The sequence below is a fragment of the Medicago sativa genome, chromosome 5, assembly GCF_051527215.1.
Source record: "Medicago sativa cultivar Bolivia chromosome 5, Bolivia_mono, whole genome shotgun sequence".
Lineage (NCBI taxonomy): Eukaryota > Viridiplantae > Streptophyta > Magnoliopsida > Fabales > Fabaceae > Medicago > Medicago sativa.
The window spans coordinates 5146636-5159043 of record NC_140753.1 but is presented as its reverse complement, the minus strand read 5'-3'; positions in this window follow the sequence as shown (position 1 = coordinate 5159043).

Here is a 12408-nt window from a genome sequence, read left to right as displayed (position 1 = left end):
CATACTCCATTTATTATACAAAATGGAGAGGATCTTTACCCAAGAGGATCCCCCTTCCGATATGGTCATTGTTTGCTTGGGTGCTACGATTAGAGTCACAATCATTCCACGAAGCCATCTTCATTCATCACAGTCTCATCCATTATTTTAATTAACGTCACCACTTAGCTCTCATCTTAATTTTCTTTGACTAGTTCCAATGGACACCGTGCCTCTATATTTTTTAGGGTTAATAGGCTTTTACCCCCTGTAATATAGGTCACTTTTGGTTTTGCCCCCTAGGAAAATTTTTTGTTAGATTCCGTCCTTGTAAAATTGAGATTCTTTGGTTTTTGCCCCCTGAGCCAGTTGAGTCAGCAGAATCTCCTATGTGGCACGCTGCGTCAGCAGATTCTGCTGACGTGGCGCGCTGACTGTATAATTATTTTTATTTTTTATTGGGGTACACGTGGAATTTTTTATTTTTTTTAAAAAAATTTAAAAAATTGAAAAATTAATAAAAAAATTCTAAAAAATTGAAAAATTAATAAATTCTGGAAAAATGAAAAATTAATAAAAAATTTGAAAAAAAATATTAAAAAATTCTGGAAAATTGAAAAATTAATAAAAAAATTGAAAAAAATATTAAAAAATTCTGGAAAATTGAAAAATTAATAAAAAATGAAAAAATTCTTGAAAATCGAAAAATTTATAAAAAATCTGGAAAAATGAAAAATTAATAAAAAAACTGTAAAAAATATTAAAAAATTCTGGATTTTTTTTTTAAAGAAATCTGGAAAAATAATCAAAATAAAAAATAACTGAAAAAATTTAAAAATTCTGGAAAAATTAATAATAATAATAAAAAATGATTAAAAAAAAATAAAATAATCTAATAAAATGAAAAAATTTTGGAAAATAAAAAAAAATTCGAAAAAATTTCTGGAAAAAATTTAAAAAAATTCGAAATTTTCAAAAAAAATTAAAAAGATTTATCATTTTTAAAAAAATGAAATTTTTGAAATTTTCATTCGTATTTTTCGAAATTTTGATTAGTATATATGTCGAGCTTAGATTTTATCAATGTATTTTTTTCCTTATTCTCGGTTTATAAATACACAAAAGTTCCCGGTTTATAAATACACAAAAATTCTCAGTTTATAAATACACAAAAATTCCCGGTTTATAAAATTTCATTTTCCAGAATAAGGGAACTTTTGTGTATTTGTAAACCGAGAATAAGGGAAAAAAATTCCCGGTTTATAAAATTTCATTTTCCAGAATAAGGGAACTTTTGTGTATTTGTAAACCGAGAATAAGGGAAAGAATCTAAGCTCGACATATATACTAATCAAAATTTCAAAAAATACGAATGAAAAATTCAAAAATTTCATTTTTTTAAAAAAGATTAATATTTTTATTTTTTTTGAAAATTTCGAATTTTTTTAAATATTTTCAGAAATTTTTTCCAAAAATTTTTTATTTTCCAAAAAATTTTCATTATTTTTAATTTTATTAGATTATTTTATTTTTTTTATTATTATTAATTTTTCCAGAATTTTTAAATTTTTTCAGATTTCTTTAATTTCTTTAAAAAAAAATTCCAGAATTTTTTAATATTTTTTACAGTTTTTTTATTAATTTTTCATTTTTCCAGATTTTTTATAAATTTTTCGATTTTCAAGAATTTTTTTATTTTTTTATTAATTTTTCAATTTTCCAGAATTTTTTAATATTTTTTTCAATTTTTTATTAATTTTTTAATATTTTTTTCAATTTTTTTATTAATTTTTCATTTTTCAAGAATTTTTTAATTTTTTTATTAATTTTTCAATTTTTTAATATTTTTTAAATTTTTTTAAAAAAAAATAAAAAATTCCACGTGTACCCCAATAAAAAAATAAAAAATAAAAATAATTATACAGTCAGCGCGCCACGTCAGCAGAATCTGCTGACGCAGCGTGCCACATAGGAGATTCTGTTGACTCAACTGGCTCAGGGGGCAAGACCAAAGAATCTCAATTTTACAAGGACGGAATCTAACAAAAAAATTTCCTAGGGGGCAAAACCAAAAGTGACCTATATTACAGGGGGGTAAAAGCCTATTAACCCTATTTTTTACTCGTATATGAAAAATACTGATGATTGCTTAGAGCATAAGTTAAGAAAAATTAATGTATAGTAATTTTTTTAAGGAAAAAATTAATGTAGTAACGTTTTTTTGAAAAGTATGTATTTGATTTTTTGTGAAGTTTAAAAATGAAAAATCTTGTTTCTTAACTTGTGTACTTCCTTCGTCCCAAAATATAAGCAAAAATTTCAATAAAAGTGAATGTATTTGGTTCAAAATTTGTACCAGATACATCAATTTATGTTGACCCATTTTTACTTACATTTTAGAACGGAGGGAGTATATTTGAGTTGTTAGATAACTCATTTTATATGTCCTTTCAATAGCAAAATCTGTGAAGAAAAATATTAATCAGTGTACTGGCATGTTAAAGAATCAAATATATATAGTATTACTATTCTTATTGTTTTATTATTATTTGATTCTTAGGTTGTGAGTTTTTAGGCTAAAAACTATTATGGGGTTAAAATGCATTTGAACCATACAATTAATTATTTCAGTAGAAGATGCTTGATAGCAGTCATCATCATCAGTTCATTTTGGACATAGAATTTGATGGAAATAAAACAGACTTTTTTGACCTATGTAACGTAACCCAAGTGGGAAACAAAAAATGGTGGGCTAGACACATACAAGCCGCATGCTTCATCCGTACATATATAGTGTGTGTTCTTTGATTCGTTCACACTACAATGCGCTAAAACAATGCGCTAAAACAACGGAGAGTACTGTATGAGTATTGAGTATACTACTTCTGTTTGAAGTTTGCCTTGTTATTGAATGCATGTAAACGAGACATATTTTTCACTTGTGTGAAAATAAACGAGCTAAATTAAAGAGCGCACCTTATTTTTATCCAAATTCAATTGAAATGAGAAAATGCACCGACTAATAATGCTTGCATTTTTTGACCTTATAAATGCATGCATGAGGATCGGATGAATAGTTGCAAACAAGTAAAAGCAGCATTCGGATCCTGAAATCAATTAATTCTGGCATGTATGTATATGTAAAGTATAGGATTGTGTACATATCTGCCAGGTGTACCAATGCACGATCCTCCTATAAAACTTTGTGTATAGACGACCATGTGGAGAATAAGGGGGAAGCAAACAAGAAGAAAATTAAAATTTTGTTAAAAAAACAATTAAATATCTCACTTTTAATTACTCCACAATAAAGGTGAATATAAATAATATCATTGATCCCTCAAAGAAAAAATTATATCATTGTTAAATTGAATTGCTAGTGTTGGTAAGACCTTACTCAAATGATAATAGTGATATTGTTATACTAAACACCTTCATCTAAGTTCATACTTGTGATCTTGAAATTATATGTGCAAATTTTAAACGGTGTTTGATACTTTGTCAATATAACAAAACAAAAAAAAATTGGATTCGATCATTCAACTCATCAATTATTAGTTGAATTATTAGGTTGAATCAAGCCACATGATTTCAAAACCATGAAATAGACCAAGTGCATGCATGTTTGGTTCTACGGTGCTAAAAATTAATTTTACTTAACAATATGTTGAATGTTGAAAGTTTTTTGTTTATATACATTTTCATGAAAGTGAATTGAACAAGTAAATTTCAGTATAAAAATCACGTTTAAACTCAAGTTATAATCTCAAATTCAAACACGTCAATCAATTTTACCCCTCAAGATCAATTATGACTACAAACACAGAACCATATAGCTAGGTGGAAAGAAACTCCCAGGGTGTTTGGCCACAATTTCTAAAAGCTAGTACAAAATTGAGAGTTGGAAGGAATTTTTAAAAGCATCTGTGTTATTTTAACACAATTTCCGACATTGTATATCTTTGAGTGTGGACATTAGTCCCAGCCCCCAGGGAGAGAAAACGGATTTGATTTCGCTTTGGGACTTTTTTTCATATATACACGCTGAAATACAAGCATGGTATACAATTTTAAGCCCAATCAAGGTTTTAACTAGAAGTTTGTTCCTCAATTGCATAAATTGATTAAAAAAGTTTGAACTACTACTGCAGAGTCCTCTATAGAAGACTCTTCCAAAAATTGGTGTATGCCGTTAATAGTGACAAGCCCACGGTATTCTTTTTTTTTTGATTGACGGGAGGGCCGAAGCCCAAAGAAAAAAAAAACTACATCTTAATCAAACGCGAAAAAGAAATTCCTGCTTGATCAGCAGCTAACAAATGACTAATTTGAGTCGGACAAGACTCATAAAACATCATTCCATGACCCATTCTACACCCCATATTAGCTAAAGTATCAGCACAATTATTTGCTTCACGGTACGAGTGTTGAACCTTAACTTCGTATTCTTTAGTAAAAGGCGAAAGAATAGTTCGCTTTGAGCTCATCACACGGCTACGTGAATTGAATGGTGGAAGTCTATTCATTTTATATTATTAGCAATTTTATTTCACACATGCACGGGTCGATGTGGGCTAAACTCTGGTGTGACCTCTGTTTCCACTTATAGTCTGTTTTGGAAGTTCTCCCCATCCACTCATTACTAATGCTTTCTTACTTTCATATTTTTCAACAACAGCAGTTATACAAATCCATAGTGAAATATGAGGATCCAAATCCACAATAAACATGTAAATGTTGTAAAAAAAATTATCTGTCTGACTGAATAAAAGGCTTTTAGTGAAATTTACAATTATTTGGCAATCACTAACTTAGATAACTTTATTACATGCTCATGGAATAAATAACAGCAATTGATGACACCTAGCAATTAGAATTAGTAGATCATTATCAATGAGCCGGAAACACGCTCAACTCCTGAATCACATCCACCATGTTTGGTCTTTCATAGGGGCTCTCATGGATACATTGCATTCCAAGCTTTGTAAGAATGCTTGCTTCAGAGTTAGAATATCTTCCCTTAAGATTTGTGTCGATGCAATCATCAAATTTGAAAGATTGAAATGCCGTCCGTATTGAACCGCCTATCGCTGTCTTGCCGGATAAAACTTGAAGTACAATAACTCCAAATGCGTATATGTCACTCTTCTCGGTAAAGCGTCCCGTAGTAATGTATTCGGGAGCTAGGTATCCCATTGCAGCACTTACTTTTAGAGCCGAGAAAACAACATCGTCTGCGAGAAGCTTGGGAAGTCCAGCATTCCTGATCAATGGATTAAAATCTTTGTCAAGGAGAACATTCTCCACTGAAATATTCTGGTGTACTATCCTAGGTTTACTTGCTTCATTGCTGTGCAGATATCCTATACCTGATCATAAAGGAATAGCAAGTATCAAACAGAAAGAAAATAGATATTAGGTTTGAATATGTTTTTGGCCCATACAAATATACAACTTCTTGCATTTGGTTCCTGTAAAACATATTTAGTGTTTATAATCCTTGCAAATATGCAATTTTTGGCCTAAAGTCCTTACTTTTTTCAGTCCCTGGAATATTTAGAGAAGGAAACTATTGTGCCAATATCTTGGCTAGACATGGTCATCACAGTAGTGACTTCACTTGATGGGGTGATTTGCAATCATTAGAGATAATATAGTCATGGCCAACTATAAAATTTGTTCCTTTGATAAAAAAAAAAAAAAAAAAAAAAAAGGTGTCCAGTAATGCAATAAAACATTCTCTCATTGATTTAATGATATTTATATGACAAAGAACACCCCAAAAATGTAAGAGGTAATGAATCCAATCATCATAAATTCCAAAGACAATGGGTAACAACAATAGCAAAAACAAATATTACCGACATACAACTTATACATTCTACTATAGGAACTCCATTGTAAATACAAGAAATGCAATGAGTTCCAGATATAGTCACATCTAAGGCAATGAGGTTTCTGTGAAATGATTAACTAACAAGCTCATTTGTAGGTTCCCATGCCAACACCAGTCTCACCTCCTCCAAGATATGGTTGGAAACTTTCCCTTGCACTCGATTAGTTGATATAGTAGAATTTCGAAAGGATGGAAGTGAAGATAATGAAAGCAGCACCAGCAGCAAAAACTCCCTTCCTTCACAAGAAGGAGGATCATTCACAAAGAGGGTTTTGTACTTTGTGTGATAAGCATAGGCTGATGAACTCATTTACGAAAACTACAAGTTTCTGATTTTCATACATATAAGTTATACAATCAGCTCAAAGTTAATTTTGCTGGAATTATAAATCATCTAAGCTTGAACAAATAAAGCTAGAAACTCAAAAAGTTGTTGTCACATAAAGCCAGCTACTATGTAATTTTATATGATACTCAGAAACTCATATTATATGATACTCAGAAACTCATATCTATAGATTATCCCCTGAGATCAACTACCTTCAGCAGAAAAGCATGAAGCTACAAGCTTCACTTACTTTTACATCATAGCAGGACATACCACAAAATGTTAAATTAACTTTTTAATATTTAATATTATTTGAAAGTGTCATACCATTAGGTTCATTAATATTATTTGAAAGTATCATACCATATATAAGAGCGGGTGACTTGACTTTTATGAACATGCCTATGTGGTTTGATGCTTTTTTATTATCCGAAAATGTTAAATTAACTTTTTAATATTATTTGAAAGTGTTTTATTAATGAACACTTTTTTGTGCGGAGTATGCACTCACGAATATATATATCACACATGTGACGTCCCGTATGATCAGGGCTTGAGACTTTAGCTAAATGATATATTTTTTATATTATCCAAAAATGTTAAATTAACTTGGTAACGTTATTTGAAAGTGCTTTCTTAATAAACACCTTTCTTAAGTGAGACAACACAGAGGTAGAGATTCTCCCACTTAATGAACCCCTTAAGTGATATATATATAGGGTTATGATAGAAGACACCTTTTGTGAAGGTGTCTTTTATCAAGTTACTCTATGAGCTTTTGCGAAAAGACACCAACTTACTTTTATGAAGGTGTCTTTTAGCAAAGTTATAACTAAAAAGTGAAAATCACACCTTAAGGTGTTGCTTGATAAAAGACACCACCAAAGGGTGTCTTGTAACATAACCCATATATATATATATATATATATATATATATATATATATATATATATATATATATATTCACTAATTTTGATCAATGTTCACTAAATAAATATTTTGATGGGAATGACTAAATTGATTGACATTCTTTAATTTGAGGGACTAGTTTGCTATTTCGTAAACTTGAGCGAGTAAATTGCTCGAGGTTGTCTTCAACCTCTAGTCCTGGTCTCGCTCGCTCGGTTTGCAGGAGAATGAGTTTACACGACTTAGTTCACTTCTAGCCTATATTTTTGCCTTGTTTGCAGTTTCAAAGGCCAATCTTTGCTCTCTAATATACTCCAGTGTGTGCAGTGGTGTACGATAGCAGATCACGACTGCAGAAAGGAGGCAAAGATCATTGGTTTGTTTAAGCTTTTCTATTTATCTAACATCCTCCACTGCCTTTTTGAACAACTAATCTAAGGCAAATTTGTAGGAACCTAGGCAAACCTAGTGAAAGAAGGCACACTATTATATAATTATACTCCGACTCAACCATTATTTTTTTAGACACTTTAGTTGAGATGAGACTAATGGAAAAACATAGATTGACTAGGCTCCATATCATCTGGTAACAAGTGGGAAAAAGTTCAATACAAAGAACTTTGTACCGGATTGAATTGATTTTTTTGAGATCGCTGTATTAACAAATAGATTTTGTAAACAGAAACCATTTGATATTTGACTTCATTAGCTAAACACTGACTAATACCATAATCAGGTAATACTTCTTTTCTCTTGAAATTGTAATTGGTAATGTGCTGAAACAATAATGTATCAGTCTTGGCATTGTCAAATCCATATTTCGCTAGAAACGTGCTCAAGGCATGAAACCAAGCACGTGGTGCTTGTTTAAGACCATATAATGTTTTCTTGAGCTTGCAAACATATAACAAGCACTTAAGACCATATAACACTTTGGGTGATACTGTAACCAAGAAAAACACAAGACATATGTACTTTTATACATCCAATTTTTATACACACATACTATTAAACCATGTTAGATAGTTGAACTGCTAAAAAGAAACTACTTGAACCAGAAAAAAAATCTTATCTGTAAGATTATGCAGCAATGCATCCTACAACTCGTCCCTTGGGGGTTTTGGATCCCCGAGGGACGGGTAGATTAATGTTCTTCCTTCACAACGACGACCAGATTTTCTAGGACACTTCATCCTCTTTTTAGTTCCACGAGTAAAGCAACACCTAATCTCCGTAAGCTGATTTCTTTGGTTACACATGAGTTCAGTGCTACCGAGCTTATGTTTTTCCAATGCTTCCTTGAATCTATTGACGCTGATCTCCGCTCCGCTTGGCTTGATGCCCTCCTTGGCTAGAGCTTGTTGAACACGACATTGATTATGTAATTCCAGGGCTGTCTTAAAATATGTTCGAGGACGGAAACCTACAGAAGCCCCGTGCTTCCTCCACTCGTGCTCCCACAGAACATGATGTTTTCCTCCGGTAAGGGAAGGCCATTCATCGATTAAGGCCTCTAATAAGTCAGCTGGAGTCCGATAATTTTCATTTTTTGTGTTTTTCTGAGATGGGGGTTCATTTGGGCATTGCTTTGGGTACTTATCAAACCACAAACCATGAATTGTAAAACGATCACCTACCAAAGACTTGTCACATGGTCTTGACTTACAGTATGTACCAACCCAAGTCTCTGACAGACGATAGTAATCAAACAATGATGTGAAATCGAATGATGATGCAGCAGTAACACTTTCACAACTTTGCATAAGTAATAAAACTATACAAAGGAGAGAGTAAAATCTTCTGCATTGTCCAGCCCTGACCTTAATCCTCGCCTTATCATCAGCGGGCCATTTCAGCTCAACCTCAGCAATGTCTAAAATCGATCTCTCCATTGCCTTGCCCTTTCCCTTGGCCAGACTTGTTTCTTTTACATCTTTTTTATCAGATGTATCGGCTACCATTACCTCGTTGACACTTGCAACCCTTACTTCATCATCAGGCAACTCCTCCGCTTGCACCAACACCTGCACCCGAGCCTTCCTCTTTCCCATGTCCTGTATTTGCTTGATCAACCCAGTCCACTCTTCGTCTTCATCTTCTTCGGATGTTCCAGCTTCTTTGATTTCCTCTTCAGGCACTGCCGTAACTTTACTTGAGTTGGAGCGAGTTCCTGATTCAGTGCTCTCAATCTGGATGTTCAATCTGTTGCAAAGATCAACCATTTTCTTCACACATTCCATCACCTGCCCCTGGAAGAACATATACAAAAACTTTAGCATAATTTGTACGTGTCATTACTATAATTTTTATGGTATAATGGCCTAATTATGTCACTGATTCTGGAAATATCTGTTTCATACACCTAAACTCGGAACAGTTTTGCTCTTATTGTCTTTTGAGAAATATAGAGATACTATTAGACATAACATGCCATGCACTAAAGTTTTCAATCAACATACTTGAAGGCCAATTTTGCTCTTGATGTCTTTTGCAATCTCGCTATACTTTGACGGGTATTTGGTTTTGGCAGCTGCCAGAAAAGCGGAGATTGCAATATGAGAAGGCATGCAGTGAGCAAAGGTGTGCTCTGCAGAATAAGAAGAGAAAAATTCCAATGAATATTGGTATATATTCTCCAAGCATGACTGTTGGACTAAACATAGAAATAGCAAATTATAACAAGCTTGAAGTATGAAATCATTAATGCATAGAAAATTCTGCTTACCTCCTTGAGCTTGAACTATGATCTCATTAATGCTACGGCGTTTAAAACCACAAATTTTTTTGAAATAAGGGTAATAGTAGTTCAGAAAGCAGAAGGCAGTCACTGATCTCATTGCCCATTGAAGTTCTTGGAGAATGAGAAGCTCCATTCTCATTACCATCGGAGGAGTTATCCTCACATTCATGTCCCTCTGTGCAACCAGTAAGTTCATTTAGTGAATTTAAAAACAATGCTCTATAACAGTCATTGGAATACAAATTTATTTAGTTTTAGGAACCGAAATGTTTCTTTTCCATCGTCTCTTAGGGAAAAACCAGTCACAACTTCAATAATTAGTATAACTATAGTCACATGTATGCATAGACAGCAAGGATTGATCCTATAACTAACATTAACTCAGTAATATTACTACTTTACTATGTAAATCTAACAATTCAAGAAAAAAAATTGTACCTAAAGGCTAATACTTCAATGCAGTAGTACGTGGAATGAAAGCATTTCCACATTCTAAAGAAAAAATGCTCAACAGTGCAGCCATTACTTCAGAATTAACAATTCAAGCAAAATTTTATATCAGACTTAACAAAACGGAATCTCCTAATTTCGAAAACAACTAAAGATTTAACAATTGGCTGTCTGTAAAAACTAAGTATTGTATGAGTACCAATTCGCTGTTCTTTCATAAATTGCTATACAACTATAAATTAGAGTTTAGAAAATTGGTGTTATTGTTGAGTAGTTATATACACTTTATCGATTTTTAGTCTTCCATGAGAGTCTAAAAACAGATAAATGTTTGAGATCAATAAATTTGAAAATTCTGTAACGATTTAATAGCGATAACAAACATATTTAACCATAACTTAAAATTCGGAGTAAATTGACACGTACATATAGGTTTTCCAAAAACCGATCAACGGAGAAGGAATTTGTCCTCATCTTGGCAGATATGGTGAGACAAGAGACAGCGATCAAACGAACTTTTTCAGTCTCAGTACGACCTTCCACGTCCTTATGAAAACGAAAGAGAGATTTCAGTTTCAACACAGAAATAAGTCAGAGAGAAAGATACATATACCAACAATATTACCTCCAGATTCAATTTGTGCTGCGATTTGAAGCGATTGAAATAGTTGATCGCAAGGTACGGAATAAATGAATCAGGATCATCACTCCTTGAGAGCTGAATGTAACAAAAAATCAGCACAACAACCATATGATTTAGAAATGAAATCAACTACAAATTCACAAGGAAAATTAACTACAAATCAAAGGAAACTGATCCAAAAAGGAAAATTAATCAAGTTAACTACAAATTGAAATTGAACACAAACAATTATAACAGAATAAAACAAATTTCTCATGAAACACAAAGCAAATCTCCGATTGACAACAAGAAATCATCAAAGAAAACATAGCCTGTAAAGAATCTAACAACTGAAATCATCGAAATCATGGAAAACTGAAATCATAACAAAAAAAAACGAAGGAATGAGAATTTTCTCATGAATCGAGCATGCATTTAAATTAAAATGAACAAAGAAAATGAAGAAACAAATTTCTCATGAAACACAAAGCGGGAGAAGAATCTAACACGACGGAACAAAATCAACGAAAACAAAGCTTCAAATCATGAATCGAGCATGCAATGACATTTTCTCACGAAATTCAAGAAAACGAAGCTCGAAATGATGACTGACCTTGGCGATTATAGAAACAGCAAGATTGCGAAAAAGAATGTCACGAGGGCTTGTGAAGGAATCTGCTGCGGCGATGAACTCGGATTCGACATTGAAATGGTTCTTTATGATTTCAAGTTCTTTTCTAGTAGGAACTGGAAATTCAGGTTCGGAATCATCCATTGTTGAAAGAGAGGGAAAATCTGCACAGTGTTTTTGGTTATCTTTCTCTCTCTAGTTGGTTATTGAGTTTCTCTCTCTAGTCTGTTATTTCATGTTAACGGAATTGGAGGGAAAGCTCTTTTTTTTTTTTTTCTGATAGATGGAGGGAAAGCTTTTGAACTTTGTGAATTGCGAATTTGTAGGCATGGTTCGGTTAACCATATTAACCGAACCAAACCGAACCAAAGTGTTGAAATATTTCAGAAAAACTGAACCGAACCGTTTAAAGTTTGGAAATAACCAAACTAAACCAAAGTTATAGTTCGGTTAACCATTTGCTTACCTATTAATCAAACCGAACCGAACCAAAACAAATATTCTTTATCCAATGAATAAAACCACTTTATTAAAAAAAATAACAAATTAAAATTAAATGCTAGAATAGTTTATTTCTTCAAAACAATTTATTACGATCTCTTTTTAAAAAAAAAATAGCTTATTCAAAACAGCTTATTTTATGCAAAACTTTTTATTCAAAACAACTTATTTTAATACAACTTATTTTATGCAAGACAACTTATTTTAAAAAACAACTTATTCAAAACAACTTATATTAAAAAAACAGCTTATTCAAAAAAGTTTATTTTATGAAAAACAACTTATTACGATCTCTTTTTAAAAACAGTTTATTTAAAACAAGTTATTTTATGCAAAACAACTTATTTTAAAA